At 38.9% G+C, this 18,860-nt stretch overlaps 1 protein-coding gene across 1 annotated transcript in view; it reads left to right on the top strand.

The window, feature by feature from the left end:
• Window positions 1-18,860, top strand: part of RYR2 (ryanodine receptor 2) — a 697,569-nt gene that overhangs the window by 130,499 nt on the left and 548,210 nt on the right. The window lies entirely within an intron of this gene.

The following is an 18,860-nucleotide window of genomic DNA, read 5'->3' as shown; positions in this document are numbered from 1 at the left end:
ACCTAGAAAAATGTGTTTTGCCATTAAAAAAAAGAAATTGAATAATTTGTACTCCAATAATAATAGGCTAATAAAAATACTTTCCACATTTATTTTTTTTATAATTTTTATATATTTAATTTATTAAAATTAATTCTAGATTTTTAAATGAATTTTTATTACTTTGAAAATTGCTTGTTTTTACTATTTTGAAAGATTTCACTCATATCTAGCCTTCATCTTTAAGAACACAGGTTGGAATTGAACCAGTGCTATTTTGACCATGTTCTATACAACAGTTTCTTGAATACAAGTTGAATTTATTTTCTTTTTGAAAACATTAAGGTATAATATATGCATACACAATAAAATGTATCCATTTAAAAAATATATATACATCATGGTAATTACTATGAAAATTTACATACTTTACAGAACTTTTACACCAAGGTTTTTTTTTTCTTTTTTTTGCCCTTTAAAAGTGTAAAAACTTTTAAATTCAGTAATATTTTTCACTAATAGTGGATATGGGAAATCATAGTTGGATTACATAAAAATTTCTCAGCTCTAGTACTTTTGACATTTTGTACCAGATAGTTCTTTGCTGTGGGAGGATTTTCCTAGATGTCAGAGCCCCCTCCACTTCCACCTCCATAGTTGTGTCTATCAAAAATATCCCAGTATCAGAAATCACTGGGGGATGGGGATAGGGCAAAATCTCCTGGTTGAGAATCAACATTGTGGAACACAGAGAAAAGAGCTTTCAAAGTCTGCAGGACTAGGCTAACCTCAAGTTGATATGTAGTATTAAATAAAGATATTTGAAATAATTTTTAGACCTTTTCCATTTGGAGAGTGTTAAATCAAATGACTACTTTAAAGGAAAACATTAGGGATTGTGAAATTTTATTAAATGTGGGTTCTTCTTTATACTATATTTTCTAACAGTTTTTGAGAATGATACAGGTCATTAACTATACAGAAATAGAAACTCCCAGTTTATATTATCTTGGCTTGACAGATGAGAAAACTGAGCCATAGAGAGATTAGGGACATGACCAAGGTCACCACCTTGGAAGTGGTAGAGCTTCAGAGTTGTGCTCTGAACCACTCTCTCAGACTCTTTCTACTAGGAAAAGGATAGTGGTATTTTATAGAATCAGAATTTTAGTGTCATAAAGGAATTGACTAATTTAGTGCAGACCCCCACGTTTGTAACTTAAAAACCTAAATGTGAGCAGTATCTCAACAATTTCATTTTTATGTGATTTCAATTATTCCAATGGTTGACCAATTATTTCTCCATCTATATTGAATAAGAGGTCCTGATTCTCAACATCTTTGCCAACAGTTGTTACTATAAGACTTAAATTTTTCTTTTTTTTGCCATCTAGTGTGTGTAACAAAATTATCTCAAAATTTTGCATTTCCATTTTCTGAACTATTAGTAAGGTTAAGCATCGTTTTATATATTTATTGAAATTTTGCATTTCCTTGTCTATGAATTTATTTCTATTCTTTGTCAATTTATAATACAAAGGATTTTTTCCTCGGTTGGATTTTTAACTTGGTTGTTTTGTGTGAATATTTTTTTTTCTGTATTTTAAATGATTTCTCCCAGTCTTTGTTTTTTGTCTTTCAACATTATGATTTCTTTTGATTCATAGAACTTAAGGATTTTAATAAGATTAGAATTTTCAGCTTTTCCTTTTTATAGTTTGTGCTCTCTTTTTTATTTAGGAAATTCTTTTTAACCTAGGGTTATAACATTTTCCTCCTGTTTCTTATTTTTAATTGAATAAAATTTCATTATAACATTGAAAATCAGCATGTGTATATACTACAGTAACTTCACCACTAAAATGCCAATTCTATGTTTTTTAAAAAGTTGTTATTAGAGTTTGCTTTTCATACTTATTGAAGTACTTGTAATTTTTCTTTTCAGTTTTTTTTTTTTTTGCGTGTCAGTGATTTATATTCATTCATTTTTACCCCCAATAAATCCTGATATAAATTCTGTTTTAATCTTCAATTTCAACATGTTCTTAGCTATTCTGGGTACTGCATTTTGATATAGATTTAAGAATTATTTTGTCAAGGACTGAGGTACTGTAGGGTAAATGGAAGTGATTAGCTCTTTTCCCACCCTCCTGACAGTAGCATCTATGATCAATACCTGTGGTCTTACATGCGTGCCAGATGTGGCAGCTGGAGTGTTTGTGTGGGTGTGCGTGAGTGGGCACAGCTGAGCGAGAGAGACTGAGCATATAAGCATGGAGCAGGGTGGTGGGGTGAGGGAGGACTGTGCGGCAGAGTGCAGTAGAGACCAGAGGAGAGACTGCAAGAGAGTCCAAAGAGCCCAGAGAGAGTAAAGATTCTCCCAGGGCTGGGAGGCTGGCCAGCCTCCTAGCCCCCAGGCTCCCACCGCCCTGCACCTGGTTGTCTCACTACAAATAGTGTAGAAAGATCATTAAAAGCCTGAAAAAGCCACTGAGGCCTCCAGAACTCTCTTTTACCCCTCTGCCTGGATCCATAGAGAACCTGCTTTGTACCTTGCTGGCACTTCAGGTACATGCTTTGTATTTTAATTAAATGGCATTAAATTTCTGGATTAATTTGGGAACAGTTCACTCTTTCCATTTATTTTGGTCCCCTTTAATGCATATCTACGAAGAATTTATAATTCTTTTTTATAAAGTCTTATATACCTTCTGCTATATTGCAGGGGCAGGAAGGATCACCGAGCAGGTTTTTCTATGATCCAACAGATCGGGTAAAGGAGGAGAGGGTCCTGGAGACCTCAGCGGGTTTTCAGGCTTTTATTGGGATTTACCGGGTACATGGCAGGTAGGGGTGCTGGGTGGGGCCAGGAGGCTGGCAGGCCTCCCAGCCCCCAGCAAGTCTTTACTCTTTCTGGGCTCTCCGGCCTTCTCTCGCGGTTCTGCTTCTGCTTCTCAGCTTCTGCTGGCGTCCCTGTGGCGCCATCCTTAAAAGCCCAGTCTTAGCCCAGGTGAATCCCATCTACATGTGTCCACACCCTATTCCAGGTGTCCGCCATCAGGCATGCATTCGGAACCACAGGGTTCCGTCATCTATCCTAATGGCGGGAGGGCAGAAAAGCCCGATCCTTTTACCTTACCCTACCGTCCACCCCCTCAGGGTTTTCTGCCAGTCTGTACAAATCATATACTTTTCTCTTGGAAAATATGAACACTGCAGCCGTGGCCCACAAAAGTAAAACAGTATACATCACAATAAAACAATATAACAAAATACAACAGAACAATAAGTCCAGGCAGGGCACCAACCTAGTGGCAAAGACAATTATTGGCACCAGCAGATGATCCACCAAATCTGTTGCCGAAGGCACTGCTCATGAGAGGGAGGGGAACCACTTACCACATCTGCTGTAACATGCCAGGAGCCGTCAGGCTTCCTGGCCTTCTCTGGCTGTAGTCTCAGCCACAAGCCACACACTGCATCCACCCCCAGGACGCACTCTGGGATTGGCGATTCTATACTGTTGGGGTAATCCCCAGCACTCATGGTTTCTGTCTGCTGTTGCTCCAATACTCTGTTTTCATAGCCACCAATGCAACTTGCAGACCCCTGCACTCAGGCCAACCCACTGCACAAGCACATGGGTCGGGGATCCAAACTCTACATGCGGCCTCTCTTGAGTCCCCTTTTCGATTTGGGCTCCACCCCAAGCCACGTTCCCCACTGTAGGGTAAGGAAAAATATCAGGCTTTTCTGCCCTCCCGCCATCAGGATAGATGATGTATCCTTGCGGTCCTGAATGCATGCCTGATGGCGGGCACCTGGAGTAGGGTGTGGGCATAGGTAGATGGGATTCACCTGGTCTAAGACTGTGCTTATAAGGGTGGCGTCACGGGGATGCCAGTAGAAGCCAAGAACGAGCAGAAGCCGAGTGAGAAGCAAGAGAAGCAGAAGCTGAGAGAAGTCTGGAGAACCCAGATAAAGTCAAGACTTGCAGGGGGCTGGCAGGCCTCCCAGCCCCCTAGCACCCCTGCCTGCTGTGTACCGGGTAAATCCCAATAAAAAGACCTGCAAAAACCCACTAAGGACTCTGACTCCTCCTTCACCCGGTCTGCATGGGATCAGAAAACCTGCTCAGTGGTCATTCCTGCCTCTACACCCACCCATCCTCTAAGGACGGATTTCTCAGCTCCTTACCATCACTCGAGAACGAGCAAGTCATCGCCCACAGTTGATTTTAAGAGATTCACTGGCCTTCAGTATACTCAGGCTGCTTAACAGCCACTCAGGGCTTCTCAATCTTTGTACCAGCTTTTGCTTTCTTAGAATTGGCTTTTGTCCTCTGCCTAGCTGTTGGGCAGTACACAGTCTGCTTTTGGCCATCAAGGCCTGCTGGCCACCCCCAGATTCCCATCTCCTGGGGTGTACAAACAATAGCATCCTCCCCCAGGGTCCCAAAAACTTAACTTGCCAAAGTTCCTCCACCTTCTGGTGGGATTGTCAGTCCAAGTTCATCAGTCGAAGTCCATTAGGCCTCTCCTTGCATCAGCACTGGCGAGCTCCGAATCATGGTCCTCTCTTCTCTGACAATTCTTGCTGCCTCGGAGGTTATTGGCTGGTCCTCTGGGGGAGGGTGGTCGTTGGCTGGTCCTCTTGGGCGTCTCCTCCTCCTTGTGTGGTCTTATCCCGTAGCTCTGGACCTTGTCTACCTTCTGTGCCGCCAGGCACCTCCAGCGCTGTCACAGGCTCAGTCTGCTACTCCTGAGGTCTTCGGAGGGCTCCATACCTGTCTGCATGTATCATCTTGCCGACTTATGCCAATTGTAAGGGCAGGAATGGGTACTGAGCAGGTTTTCTGATCCAGCAGACCTGGTAAAGGAGGAGAGAGTCCTGGAGACCTCAGTGGGTTTTTCAGGCTTTTATTGGGATTTACCGGGTACATGGCAGGTAGGGGTACAGGGAGGGCCAGGAGGCTGGCAGGCCTCCTAGCCCCCAGCAAGTCTTCACTCTTTCTGAGCTCTCTGGCCTTCTCTCGCATTCTCTCTCTTCTCTCATGGTTCTGCTTCTGCTTCTCGGCTTCTGCTGGCGTCCCCGTGGTGCCATCCTTAAAAGCCCAATCTTAGCCCAGGTGAATCCCATCTACCTATGCCCACACCCTACTCCAGGTCCCCGCTATCAGGCATGCATTTGGGACCACAGGGTTCCGTCATCTACCCTAATGGTGGGAGGGCAGAAAATCCTGATACTTTCTACCTTACCCTACATATACTTACTGTTAGGTACTTGTTTTTTCTTGCTGTTGCAAATGGAACCTTAAAAAAAAAATTACGTGTTCTCTTTGTTCATTGTATACATGAAATAAATTGCTTTTATATCTGTATACTAATCTTGCATTAGCCAGTTTGCTAAACTCTCATTTAAATAGTCGCCCAAAGATTCTGCAGCTAATGATACTGTGAATACTATCTTTTGTAATGTTCATATCTTTTATTTCTATTGCAATAGTTCAGATTTTTGGCCCAGTGTGGAGTAGATGTGTAATGTGAATTTTAATCATGATGCTTGCTGTATAGTTTTGATGCACTTTCAAGTTAAGGAAGGTGTCATTCATCTTGATTTCACTGAGAGTTTAAATTGATGTTGAATTTTACTAAATGTTTTTGTCGATTAATTATACATTTCTGTCTCTTAATCTCTTAACTATATAATCACCCAATTATATTGAAGCAAGTATATCTTTCCAGGTGAAAAGGACTTGACCATTTTTGTCCTAATGAGGAAAATGAATTAACTTAATAAATCAAGCAAATTTCTGAAAGCAGCATTTGTGTAAGTGTAGAGATGTGAACATATCATAGAACTGATGGGTTGATAGCATGTTGTATAAATGAAATTGGTATGGGGGCCAGAAGAAATGGTGATTGTATGGAATTGTTGCTGGGGGAACAGGAAGTGAAATGAATAGTGGTAGTGTGTATCTAAAATTAAAATTACAGAGGGGGGGCGGAGCAACATGGCGGCGAGGAGACGCTGCGAGTAAGATCTCCCATTAAAAAAAGTGAATAGGGAGGAAAAGCGGCAGGTCCCAGTGAGAACTGGGACACGGAAGATAAACGGGTGACTCCAGCAAACTACCCGAAGAAGAAACTGGCCATAAAAGAGGACTAGAAGGGAGGGAAGCGCAGAACCCTGCTCCCCTCCCCCGCCCACAGAGGCGGCACTCTCCGACCCGCAGAGAGGAGGAAACAACAAACCAAAACGGCCCACAAGAACAAACGAGGCAGCAAGCGGGACTGTGAGCGGAAAGGAACTATTGCAGCCACCACACCCCATGAACGGGAGCTGAGGCGAACCCTGCAGGATCCCCCGCAGCGGTGAGCGAACGGCTCCGGGCGCCATTAGAGAAGAACAAAGACCCCAGGAGACGCTCACACAGCCCCGGCTGCCTGCCTGTAAGCTGGCGCGGGAACGCGGCGCACTTGGCGCGCTTGAAAAGCAAGTGCAGACCTGGATCACGGCTGCCCAGGTCCCCGCGCCTGCGACCTAGGCTTGCGGGGAGACGACCTAGGCTTGCGGGGAGACGCGCGGAGGTCCTCACCGAGGTGAAGGTCCCTCCCTGAGTAAGCAGGATCCAGGCGCCCAGGCACGGGAGCTGTGCAAAAGGCGCCATTCCCGCGCCACTGAACTGGGCTACAGCCCGCGTCCTGGAACTGAGGGCTTTGAACTGAGACCCGGGCACGAAAATTCGGGGCGTGGTTTCTCCACGATGGTGGGGCACAAGGCAGACACAGCACCCCAAAGCTGTTGAGGTGTACCCTACCATTCCCGCTCTGTTCTCTGTCCCACGGGGTGGGGGGAGGCGAAAAACAGCCCCCCAAGGACAATAGGAGAGATCTCTGGCGCCACCTAGCGACCAGGAAAAAAAAAAGTCACTAACACCCTATAAAACAGGACATTTCTTAAGACTGCTTGAAAAGGGCAGAAGGTTTCTGGAGGACCCAGTGGCCAGCCGGGAAGTTATTCCACGCCAGGCCCCTTCCGACCAGCAGTCTGAGCCCACAGAGGGAGCAGGCACCCACGTCCGGGGCAGACCGGGTGCGCAGAAGAGTGTGCCTGAAACCGGAGGCGCAGGGACTGCATCCCGCTTCGCCATTTGAGAACAGGGACATTTCTTCAGTAAAAACTGCCTAAAACCAGCAGAAAGCTCCCCCAGAAGACAGAGATGGCTCCTGGAAGAGCCAGAGGGGAGCGGAGAAGTTCACCCAAGATGTCAGTCAGTCCGAGCAACACAGTGTCCCAACGCATACGACAAATTAGAAAACAGACAGTAGGGAGTAGAAGAACCACACGCAACCTAACAACTCCTCAGGAAAGAAGCACACCACAAAAAGAAAACCACTCCCCAGATTGCAACGACAGCAACTTGGAAGAACTTCTGAGCCTTCCAGAAAGAGAATTTAAAATTGCCATGATTAAAAAAGTGATAGATCAGAAGAAGGAAATTGAGTCCCTAAAGAGGGAAGTAAGAGAAATGCAGGAGATCAAAGAATTAATGGAGGAACTAAAGAACTCTGGGAAAAGCAATGAAAGCAGAATAGATGAAATGGAAGAACGAATAAGTAATCTTGAAGACACAGAAATAAAAAGAACCAAAACAGAAAAGGAAAGAGAAGTACGAAGGAAAAAGAATGAAGAAAGACTTCGGGAACTATCTGACTCCATGAGGAAAGGAAATATAAGAGTTATAGGAATTCCAGAAGGAGAGGAGAGAGATGTAGGAACAGAGAAAATATTCATGGATATAATTGAAGAGAACTTCCCAAATGAGAAGAAGGAGCTGAAAATTGATATACAAGAAGCAAGAAGAACACCAAACTTCCACGACGAAAGGAAAAACACAGCAAGACACATAATAGTAAAGCTCCCAAGAATCCAGGACAAGGAAAAAATAATGAAGCTGACAAGAGGGAAGAAACAGATAACATTCAAAGGAAAACCAATCAGGCTGACATCAGACTTCTCTGAAGAAACACTACGGGCAAGGAGAGAGTGGAGGGACATAGTCAACAGACTCCAAGAAAACAGATGCCAACCAAGAATACTCTATCCCGCAAAGCTCTCTTTCCTCCATGAAGAAAGAATATGGACCTTCCCAGACAAAGAGAAACTCCGGAATTTCATTGCGACTAAACCCCCACTCCAAAAAATACTACAAGGAATCCTAAAGCCAGAACCTCAGAGGGACGAATAACAACGAAAGAAGACCAAAAAAAAAAAAAAAGTTATTAAAAGAATAAATAAATAAAATCAAAGGAAAGACAAACATAATGGCAAATACAGATGCTAACATATCAATATTAACTCTAAATGTAAATGGACTAAACTCTTCAATAAAAAGACACAGAGTTGCAGCCTGGATTAAGAAACAAAACCCAACCTTTTGCTGTCTCCAGGAAACACATTTAGCTACAAAAGATAAAAATAGGCTCAAAGTCAAAGGATGGAAAACAATCCTACAAGCAAATGGGCCAAAAAAGAAAGCAGGAACAGCTATACTTATATCAGATAAAACAGACTTCAAACTCAAAAAAATAAAAAGAGACCCCAATGGTCACTACATTATGATTAAGGGGACAATACTTCAAGAAGAAATAACACTCATTAACATATACTCACCAAACGAAAGAGCACCAAAATATATCAGACAACTGTTGTCCTCTCTGAAAACAGACATCAGAGAAAACACATATGTAGTGGGAGACTTCAACACACCACTATCAACAATGGATAGATCAACAAGACAAAAAAATAAGTAAAGAAACTAAAGCTCTAAATAAGGACCTAGAGCATTTGGGCTTAACTGACATCTATAGAACACTAAAACCAAAAAAAACGGAGTACACATTTTTCTCAAGCGCACACGGATCATTCTCCAGGATCGATCACATACTGGGGCACAAGACAAACATCAACAGATACACCAAGATTGAAATCATACCAACCATCTTTTCTGACCACGAAGGCATCAAGCTAGAAATAAATCATAAAAAGAAGGCAAGGAACTATCCTAACTCATGGAGATTAAAAGCCACACTACTGGAAGACCACTGGACTAACGAGGAGATCAAAGAAGAAATTAAAAAATTCTTTGAATTGAATGACAAGGAGGACACCAATATCCTAAATGTATGGGATGCAGCAAAAGCAGTAATAAGAGGAAAATATATAGCAATAGAAGCTCACATCAAAAAACAAGAAAGAACTCAAAGAAACAACCTAATCTCGAAGCTCAAAGATCTAGAAAAAGAACAACAAAAAACCCCAGAACCAGTAGAAGAAAAGAAATAATAAAAACCAAAGCAGAAATAAATGAAATTGAAACTAAAAAAACAATCCAAAAGATCAATGAAACCAAGAGCTGGTTCTTTGAAAAAATAAATAAAATAGACAAACCCCTAGCCAGGCTCACAAAGGAAAAAAGGGAGAAAGCACAAATACACAGAATCATAAATGAAAGAGGAGAAATCACAACGGACACAGCAGAAATCAAAAGAATAATCAGTAACTACTATGAACAGTTATATGGAAACAAGTTCAACAATCTAGAGGAGATGGACAAATTCCTACAACTCTACAATCACCCAAAGCTAGATAAAGAAGAAATAGAACACCTAAACAGACCAATTACAAGCAGCGAAATTGAAATGGTAATTAAAAACCTCCCCAAAAACAAAAGCCCAGGACCTGATGGATTTACAAATGAATTCTACCAAAGATTCAGAGACGAATTAGTGCCTATCCTTCACAAACTCTTCCAAAAAATTGAGAAGGAAGGGACAATACCAAACACGTTCTATGAAGCCAATATTACACTAATACCAAAACCGAATAAGGACAACACAAAAAAGGAAAACTATAGGCCAATCTCCCTAATGAACACTGATGCAAAAATCCTCAATAAAATTTTAGCTATCAGAATCCAACAATGTATCCATAAGATAATTCACCACGACCAAGTTGGATTCATTCCAGGGGCACAAGGATGGTTTAACATCCGAAAATCAATCAACGTTATCCAACACATCAACAAAAAGAAATATAAAAACCATATGATAATATCAATAGATGCTGAGAAAGCTTTCGACAAAGTGCAACACCCATTCATGATAAAAGCCCTTGAAATTCTTGGGATACAAGGAACATACCTCAACATCATAAAGGCCATCTATGACAAGCCAACAGCCAGTATCATTCTCAATGGTGAAAAGCTGAAAGCAATTCCATTAAGATCTGGAACAAGACAAGGATGTCCACTCTCACCACTGCTTTTCAATATAATACTGGAAGTCCTAGCCAGAGCAATAAGACAAGAGAAAGACATCCAAGGAATCCAAATAGGAAAAGAAGAAGTCAAACTATCACTATTTGCAGATGATATGATAATATACATAGAGAACCCCAAAATCTCCACAGAAAAACTAATTCAACTCATCAATCAATTCAGTAAAGTGGCAGGATACAAAATCAACACGCAAAAGTCAGTGGCCTTCCTATACACAAACAATAAATCTGAAGAAGAAGAAATCAAAAAAACCACCCCTTTTATTATCGAAACAAAAAAAATCAAATATTTGGGAATAAATCTAACAAAAGAGGTAAAGGACCTATACAAAGAAAACTATAAAACACTGTTAAAAGAAATAGAAGAAGACACAAAGAAATGGAAAGACATCCCCTGCTCATGGATTGGAAGAATAAACATTATTAAAATGGCCATCCTACCAAAAGCAATATACAGATTCAATGCTATTCCAATCAAAATCTCAATGGCATTCTTCAAAGAAATAGAACAATTATTGATGAAATTCATATGGAATCACCAAAAACCCCAAATAGCCAAAGCTCTACTGAAAAAAAAGAAGGAAATGGAGGCATCACACTCCCAGACTTCAAACTATACTACAAAGCCATAATCATCAAAACTGCATGGTATTGGAACAAGAACAGACATACAGACCAATGGAATCGAATAGAAAATCCAGAAATAAACCCACAGATTTATGGTCAACTAATCTTTGACAAAGGAGCAAAGACTATGCATTGGAGCAAAGAAAGTTTGTTCAATAAATGGTGCTGGGAAAACTGGGTCGCTACATGCAAAAGAATGAAGCTTGACCACTACCTCACACCATACACAAAAATCAACTCAAAATGGATTAAAGAACTAGACATAAGACCTGAAACCATAAAATACATAGAAGGAAATATAGGCGAAACACTACGGGATTTGCACATCAAAGACATCTTTACAGACACATCACCCAAAGCAGTGATAGTGAAGAGAAAGATAAACAGCTGGGACTACATCAAATTAAAGAGCTTCTGCACAGCAAAAGAGACAATAACAAAAACAAAGAGAACCCCACCAACTGGGAGAACATTTTTGCACCCAACACTAATGATAAAGGACTGATCACAAAAATCTGCAAAGAGCTGATGAGACTCAGCAACAACAAAGAAAATAATCCAGTCAAAAAATGGGCAGAAGAGCTAAAAAGAAACTTCTCTGAAGAGGAAATGCAAATGGCCAACAGACATATGAAAAAATGTTCAACATCACTTGTAATCAGGGAAATGCAAATCAAAACTACCATGAGATACCATCTCACACCAGTGAGAATGGCACATATTAAAAAAACTAGCAACAACAAATGTTGGCGAGGATGTGGAGAAAAGGAACTCTTGTGCACTGTTGGTGGAGTGCAAACTGGTCCAACCACTATGGAGAGCTGTGTGGAGATTTCTGGACCTACTAAACATAGAGCTTCCATATGATCCAGCAATTCCACTCCTAGGTATTTACCCAAAGGACACAGAAACATCAATTCTAAAGAGCACCTGCACCCCTATGTTTATAGCAGCACTGTTTTACAATAGCTAAGCTTTGGAAACAACCCAAATGCCCAAAAATAGATGACTGGATCAAGAAGATGTGGTACATATATACCATGGAATATTACTCAGCATTCAAAAAAGATAAACACATGCAATTTGCAGCAACATGGATGGCACTGGAAGGGATCATGCTCAGCGAAATAAGCCAAAAAGAAACAGAAAAATACCGGATGGTCTCACTCATAGCAGGAATCTAGAAAACTTAAATAAGGGACCAGGAAAATGAATATAAGAAAGTGAAAATCAAAATCAACAAAAAACTATGAACCAGAGACACTTTTTGGGGGTGTGGGGGGCGGGAGGGGAAGGATTGGGGTCAGAATGGGGCGTTGCAATTGTATGGGGGAATATAAAAATAAAATTTAATATTTAAAAAAAAAAAACTCAAAAAAAATAAAAAATAAAAAATAAAAGCTGTAAAAAAAAAATAAAATAAAATTAAAATTACATTTTTAGTAGTAGTGGTTGGCAGTCTTGTGATATTTTTGTAGTAGTGCTCATAACAGGTTTGGAGGCAGAGTACAAGAAGCTGTATTAGTTAAAAAATGCAAGGTTGCAATTGGCTGTAGCATGAGGATAATTAAGGAATTACAGGGAGAATTGGTTTTAAAAAGTAGTTGAGTTGATCAATCATGGGAATAGTGGGACTGCGCTTAAAGAAGGAAAAGAATTCAGGAACAGGTGTGATCCATCTGGACAAATTTTTGCTAATAAGGAGTGGGAAATATTGAATAAAGAAGATTATGATAAATGAAAAATGGACAAATCTTGCAAGGATTAACTTTTGCCATTCTGCAGCATATTTTTAATAATTGTCAGTATGTGATATTTTGGGTTTATAACCCTTCCTACCTTCCAAAAAACACACAGAAAAAGCAACGATAGAAAACAGTAAGTCCATTTCAGCATGTGATGATAATGTAATTTTGAGTTTTTATTTCTCTGAATTTGATTTAACGAACCTTAATTTTACCATCAGTTGCTAAAATCATATATTCTGTGACTATTTTACTTTTACTCAGTTTACTTACTGAGCTGATTGCTTAGGGGTCTCATCCAGTATAAAATATGTGGATGGAACTGGGACATCCATCATTCAGGAACCTGGTCCTATCAGTATGTCAGTCACGTAAGAGTAATGAGTGTGGGGGTTCCCAAATCTGATTATTTCTGTTTCTCTGATTATTTCTGCCAGGTCTTTCCACATGGATTTTCATGCTAAGGATAAAATTTATGGAAAGGTGATAATTTTGATGATAATTTTAATGATAAGAATTTTTCATGTGATTTTAATGATAAGAAACAGCAGGATATCATTTTCTTGTATCAGGTTTTTAAAATAAAGCCCCCTTTAGCCAAGAATTGAAAATGACTGGACCAAGACACATTTGACCTGTCTTTACTTGCTGGTAACTGAATGAAAAAAAATCAGCTTGACTTCATGTCTGTTTACTTCTGCAGTCTATTAGTGTCACTTTGAGGTCCTGACTCTGCCCTTTCTATTATTCAAGGCCTTGTTTTATTGGCAGAACTTGGTCTTGACAGCTGTCTGTTTTTTTCTTAATGGTTTTGGACAGATATGTTGATTTGTAGTGTCAGATGAGATGCACACTTGTCAGTTGGGACAAAAATAGCTTTGTGATTCTTACTGTGAAATCTCATTTGTGTTTTTCTGGCCATATAGGGAAATTGCAAGTAGAAATGGGTAGGATATCCTTTTCATGAAAGCTTGATGCACTGGAAATGAATGACTGATGCATTGGTTCTTTTTTTTATGCTAATTGAGGCCAGCCCTTTTCCACATAACAACATTAGTATTTTCCTGCCTGCTCCATCTTCATCTCCTGTGTCTTGGTCCAGTCATTTTCAATTCTTGGCTAAAGGGGGTTTTATTTTAAAAACTTGACTCAAGAAAATGATATCCTGATGTTTCTTATCATTAAAAGAAGGTCCAGCTTCATATATTGAACTCTCAGATAGGCCCTGGAGGCTGCCGATGTCACATGCATCCTTTGGCCAATGATGACTTTGGCATTGGACCATGGGAAAGGTTTATCAAAGATCTGTTGTGTGCTAATATCTGTCAGGTGATGGGCTAAAAAAAAAAAAAAGAAAAGAAAACTTAGGTTGATAAGCACCATTTAGTTCTGTCTGCACTATTTCATATCTACTGATTTGTTGCATTACCTGCCAGATGACTAAATGATAGACTGTCACAATTTGGCTGGGTTTTCTCAGAGAAGGCGGTTATGGATGAATGTAAATGCAAGCTATAAAACATTAACAGAAATTGGTAAAATAAGGCTGCAGATGAAAACCTTAGCACAAGACCAAAAAGATGTTTATTTGTTGTTAGGAATTTTTTTATGCATAAGAAAAGATTTTCATATTAACACCATCAAAATCCTATATTTGCTTACAAACTTTGTATTAAAATTTTCCTTGAGGTAGACATGTGTGAGCTGATGGATCTATTTTTGTGTTTGATGATCTTCTGCTGTCATTTCTTTGTCACCCATTTCTAATCGCAAGTCTTTCTCCCACTCCATTTTGATTATGAGCACTTCAACATTGGGAATAGATTTGAAAATTTTTAGCATAATCTCAATTTTCCCCAGTGCATTTCCTTTACAAATTATACATGGAGTTTCTATTAAAAATTTTCCTTAAAAAAAACTTGTTAACTAAAACTTGTTATGAATAGTATTCATTCAGAAAATTTGAAATAGCTTTCTACGTCTTTTGTGTGCTATTCCTACTCAAAAGTTTTCTCTCTCAGCTTTTAGCTCTAAGACAGTGGAATGTAATGTGCTACTTGAGCTGTGATTTTATATATATAAATGGAATGACTTAATTTTAGAAGTGCCATCATCTTAAATTTTTATTTTATATGATAAATGATGTAAATCTTTAGAAATTACATATATGCATATATACATATCAAAACTTTGTTCTGATAGTTTTCCTATAGTATAAAAATCAGATTATGTATAGTATGTGTATTTCCCTTTGGAAAATATAAGTTCAAGTAGATTAAAAATGCCAGAGAGGAGATTGTCATATGCCTAAAAATCAAAATCCTTAGGATTTTGGTAAGATTATGTATCTCTTTCTTTTTCTTAATTCATAGTGGTACTTTATATTAGAGATTTAACAAAATTTGGGAAATACAAAAATAATTACAGAATAAAATTGATGCATAATTTGCTATGTAGAGATAAACTGCTGTTAACTTTTTTTTTTATTTATTTTATTTATTTATTTATTTATTTTTTTTTTTTAAACATTAAATTTATTTTTTATCCCCCATACAATTGCAAACGCCCCATTCTGACCCCAATCCTTCCCCTCCCGCCCCCCACCCCCCAAAAAGTGTCTCTGGTTCATAGTTTTTTGTTGATTTTGATTTTCACTTTCTTATATTCATTTTCCTGGGCCCTTATTTAAGTTTTCTAGATTCCTGCTATGAGTGAGACCATCCGTATTTTCTTTTTCTTTTTGGCTTATTTCGCTGAGCATGATCCCTTCCAGTGCCATCCATGTTGCTGCAAATTGCATGTGTTTATCTTTTTGAATGCTGAGTAATATTCCATGGTATATATGTACCACATCTTCTTGATCCAGTCATCTATTTTTGGGCATTTGGGTTGTTTCCAAAGCTTAGCTATTGTAAACAGTGCTGCTATAAACATAGGGGTGCAGGTGCTCTTTGGAATTGATGTTTCTGTGTCCTTTGGGTAAATACCTAGGAGTGGAATTGCTGGATCATATGGAAGCTCTATGTTTAGTAGGTCCAGAAATCTCCACACAGCTCTCCATAGTGGTTGGACCAGTTTGCACTCCCACCAACAGTGGACAAGACTTCCTTTTTCTCCACATCCTCGCCAACATTTGTTGTTGCTAGTTTTTTTAATATGTGCCATTCTCACTGGTGTGAGATGGTATCTCATGGTAGTTTTGATTTGCATTTCCCTGATTACAAGTGATGTTGAACATTTTTTCATATGTCTGTTGGCCATTTGCATTTCCTCTTCAGAGAAGTTTCTTTTTAGCTCTTCTGCCCATTTTTTGACTGGATTATTTTCTTTGTTGTTGCTGAGTCTCATCAGCTCTTTGCAGATTTTTGTGATCAGTCCTTTATCATTAGTGTTGGGTGCAAAAATGTTCTCCCAGTTGGTGGGGTTTCTCTTTGTTTTGTTATTGTCTCTTTTGCTGTGCAGAAGCTCTTTAATTTGATGTAGTCCCAGCTGTTTATCTTTCTCTTCACTATCACTGCTTTGGGTGATGTGTCTGTAAAGATGTCTTTGATGTGCAAATCCCGTAGTGTTTCGCCTATATTTCCTTCTATGTATTTTATGGTTTCAGGTCTTATGTCTAGTTCTTTAATCCATTTTGAGTTGATTTTTGTGTATGGTGTGAGGTAGTGGTCAAGCTTCATTCTTTTGCATGTAGTGACCCAGTTTTCCCAGCACCATTTATTGAACAAACTTTCTTTGCTCCAATGCATAGTCTTTGCTCCTTTGTCAAAGATTAGTTGACCATAAATCTGTGGGTTTATTTCTGGATTTTCTATTCGATTCCATTGGTCTGTATGTCTGTTCTTGTTCCAATACCATGCAGTTTTGATGATTATGGCTTTGTAGTATAGTTTGAAGTCTGGGAGTGTGATGCCTCCATTTCCTTCTTTTTTTTTCAGTAGAGCTTTGGCTATTCGGGGTTTTGCGTGATTCCATATGAATTTCATCAATAATTGTTCTATTTCTTTGAAGAATGCCATTGAGATTTTGATTGGAATAGCATTGAATCTGTATATTGCTTTTGGTAGGATGGCCATTTTAATAATGTTTATTCTTCCAATCCATGAGCAGGGGACGTCTCTCCATTTCTTTGTGTCTTCTTCTATTTCTTTTAACAGTGTTTATAGTTTTCTTTGTATAGGTCCTTTACCTCTTTTGTTAGATTTATTCCCAAATATTTGATTTTTTTTGTTTGATAATAAAAGGGATGGTTTATCTGATTTCTTCTTCTTCAGATTTATTGTTTGTGTATAGGAAGGCTACTGACTTTTGCGTGTTGATTTTGTATCCTGCCACTTTACTGAATTGATTGATGAGTTGAATTAGTTTTTCTGTGGAGATTTTGGGGTTCTCTATGTATATTATCATATCATCTGCAAATAGTGATAGTTTGACTTCTTTTCCTATTTGGATTCCTTGGATGTCTTTCTCTTGTCTTATTGCTCTGGCTAGGACTTCCAGTATTATATTGAAAAGCAGTGGTGAGAGTGGACATCCTTGTCTTGTTCCAGATCTTAATGGAATTGCTTTCAGCTTTTCACCATTGAGAATGATACTGGCTGATGGCTTGTCATAGATGGCCTTTATGATGTTGAGGTATGTTCCTTGTATCCCAAGAATTTCAAGGGCTTTTATCATGAATGGGTGTTGCACTTTGTCGAAAGCTTTCTCAGCATCTATTGATATCATATGGTTTTTATATTTCTTTTTGTTGATGTGTTGGATAACGTTGATTGATTTTCGGATGTTAAACCATCCTTGTGCCCCTGGAATGAATCCAACTTGGTCGTGGTGAATTATCTTATGGATACATTGTTGGATTCTGATAGCTAAAATTTTATTGAGGATTTTTGCATCAGTGTTCATTAGGGAGATTGGCCTATAGTTTTCCTTTTTTGTGTTGTCCTTATTCGGTTTTGGTATTAGTGTAATATTGGCTTCATAGAACGTGTTTGGTATTGTCCCTTCCTTCTCAATTTTTTGGAAGAGTTTGTGAAGGATAGGCACTAATTCGTCTCTGAATCTTTGGTAGAATTCATTTGTAAATCCATCAGGTCCTGGGCTTTTGTTTTTGGGGAGGTTTTTAATTACCATTTCAATTTCGCTGCTTGTAATTGGTCTGTTTAGGTGTTCTATTTCTTCTTTATCTAGCTTTGGGTGATTGTAGAGTTGTAGGAATTTGTCCATCTCCTCTAGATTGTTGAACTTGTTTCCATATAACTGTTCATAGTAGTTACTGATTATTCTTTTGATTTCTGCTGTGTCCGTTGTGATTTCTCCTCTTTCATTTATGATTCTGTGTATTTGTGCTTTCTCCCTTTTTTCCTTTGTGAGCCTGGCTAGGGGTTTGTCTATTTTATTTATTTTTTCAAAGAACCAGCTCTTGGTTTCATTGATCTTTTGGATTGTTTTTTTAGTTTCAATTTCATTTATTTCTGCTTTGGTTTTTATTATTTCTTTTCTTCTACTGGTTCTGGGGTTTTTTTGTTGTTCTTTTTCTAGATCTTTGAGCTTCGAGATTAGGTTGTTTCTTTGAGTTCTTTCTTGTTTTTTTGATGTGAGCTTCTATTGCTATATATTTTCCTCTTATTACTGCTTTTGCTGCATCCCATACATTTAGGATATTGGTGTCCTCCTTGTCATTCAATTCAAAGAATTTTTTAATTTCTTCTTTGATCTCCTCGTTAGTCCAGTGGTCTTCCAGTAGTGTGGCTTTTAATCTCCATGAGGTAGGATAGTTCCTTGCCTTCTTTTTATGATTTATTTCTAGCTTGATGCCTTCGTGGTCAGAAAAGATGGTTGGTATGATTTCAATCTTGGTGTATCTGTTGATGTTTGTCTTGTGCCCCAGTATGTGATCGATCCTGGAGAATGATCCGTGTGCGCTTGAGAAAAATGTGTACTCCGTTTTTTTTGGTTTTAGTGTTCTATAGATGTCTGTTAAGCCCAAATGCTCTAGGTCCTTATTTAGAGCTTTAGTTTCTTTACTTATTTTTTGTCTTGTTGATCTATCCATTGTTGATAGTGGTGTGTTGAAGTCTCCCACTACGTATGTGTTTTCTCTGATGTCTGTTTTCAGAGAGGACAACAGTTGTCTGATATATTTTGGTGCTCTTTCGTTTGGTGAGT

This window comes from Talpa occidentalis, unplaced genomic scaffold, assembly GCF_014898055.3.
Source record: "Talpa occidentalis isolate TD23 unplaced genomic scaffold, MPIMG_talOcc4v2.1 talOcc4.14, whole genome shotgun sequence".
In the NCBI taxonomy this organism is placed as follows: Eukaryota; Metazoa; Chordata; class Mammalia; order Eulipotyphla; family Talpidae; genus Talpa; species Talpa occidentalis.
This window is presented reverse-complemented; position numbering and strand designations above follow the sequence as displayed.